Here is a 1,458-nt window from a genome sequence, read left to right as displayed (position 1 = left end):
CAGTGTGCAAGTAGCCCAGACAGAGGCCACACCACTCCACAGTGAGTCCTGCTCCTGGGAGAGGGGGAGATAAGGTACAGGCCAGTCTGACTGTGGCCTCAGCGGTGGGCTGGGGGCAGACATCAGGTCTGACTGCGGCCCCGCCCACCAACTCAAGTTACTCCAGACAGCACAGAGGAAGAGCCCTGCAGTTCCGCGCCACTCCAGGGACTATCCAAAATGACGAAACGGAGGAATTCTCCTCAAAAGAAACTCCAGGAAGTAGCGACAGCTTACGAACTGATCAAACACGATGTAAGCAATAGAGCAGAAAATGAATTCAAAATAATAGCCATAAAATTAATTGCTGGGCTTGACAAAAGTATAGAGGCCAGCAGAGAATCTATTACTACAGAGATCAAGGGACTAAGAAACAGTCAGGAGGAGCTAAAAAATGCTATAAGTGAGCTGCAAAATAAAACAGAGGTGACTACAGCTCGGATTGAAGAGGCAGAGGAGAGAATAGGTGAATTAGAAGATAAAATTATGGAAAAAGAAGAAGCTGAGAAAAAGAGAGACAAAGAAACATGGCCACTTTGAAATGGTCTTACCGCTCTGCTTCTTTGAAGAATTCTTACTTCTTTCATAATTCTTCCTGAGAAGGACACGAAGTTGGGGTCAAATTTCAAATCCCAAAGTTGGAGTTCCTTTTGTGCACTCTTATTTCTGAAAGTTAAAATTTCCACAAATCAATCCAAATGAAATAAGCAGAGGCAATGATCCACTTATAAAATTCTCCTCTAGGGGCGCCTGGGTGGCGCAGTCGGTTAAGCGTCCGACTTCAGCCAGGTCACGATCTCGCGGTCCGGGAGTTCGAGCCCCGCGTCGGGCTCTGGGCTGATGGCTCGGAGCCTGGAGCCTGTTTCTGATTCTGTGTCTCCCTCTCTCTCTGCCCCTCCCCAGTTCATGCTCTGTCTCTCTCTGTCCCAAAAATAAATAAAAAACGTTGAAAACAAAATTTAAAAAAATAATAATAAAATAAAATAAAATAAAATTCTCCTCTAATCTAACGATGTCTTCTATCGTCCTCTGTGCTGACATGGTACCCTGAAATCATGATGTCTTCGCTCTGACATTTGCCTAGGGTCTTAGGATCTTTCTATATCATTCTCCCCCTCCAGACTTCCCCTAACTTTGCACTGACAGAAAAAAACAGAGTTGTTTCCTCCAAGATATCGTTTTCGTCCCAACTGTCACATTTTAGTTGGAGCATCTGAGATGCCAGGGGTTCTACGCAGTCTCCGCTTCAGGACACACACACACACACACACACACAGAAAAATAACACTTACTTTTGTACAATATTCATGAATCTTCGTAACTCATGCTGCCTTTTTTTCTGGATCCAACCTTGTATGCATAGCCATGTCTCTCTTCACTCTGTAGTCTTTATGCATTTCATCTGTTAGACCTTTACAA

At 44.4% G+C, this 1,458-nt stretch overlaps 1 long non-coding RNA gene across 6 annotated transcripts in view; it reads right to left on the bottom strand.

Annotated features, from left to right (window-relative positions):
• LOC122478391 overlaps window positions 1–1,458 on the bottom strand; it is a 42,260-nt gene that overhangs the window by 30,200 nt on the left and 10,602 nt on the right. For 5 of the 6 annotated variants that reach the window (XR_006295985.1, XR_006295981.1, XR_006295984.1 and 2 more), the window contains 2 exons: window positions 1,332–1,450; window positions 471–705 (listed from right to left, as the gene is read on the bottom strand). This is a non-coding gene — a long non-coding RNA (uncharacterized LOC122478391). Of the gene's footprint in view, window positions 1–470; window positions 706–1,331; window positions 1,451–1,458 lie in introns of those variants that run through there. The other variant, XR_006295983.1, reaches the window with a different exon arrangement.

This window comes from Prionailurus bengalensis, unplaced genomic scaffold, assembly GCF_016509475.1.
Source record: "Prionailurus bengalensis isolate Pbe53 unplaced genomic scaffold, Fcat_Pben_1.1_paternal_pri Un_scaffold_58, whole genome shotgun sequence".
Taxonomy (NCBI): Eukaryota; Metazoa; Chordata; class Mammalia; order Carnivora; family Felidae; genus Prionailurus; species Prionailurus bengalensis.
This window is presented reverse-complemented; position numbering and strand designations above follow the sequence as displayed.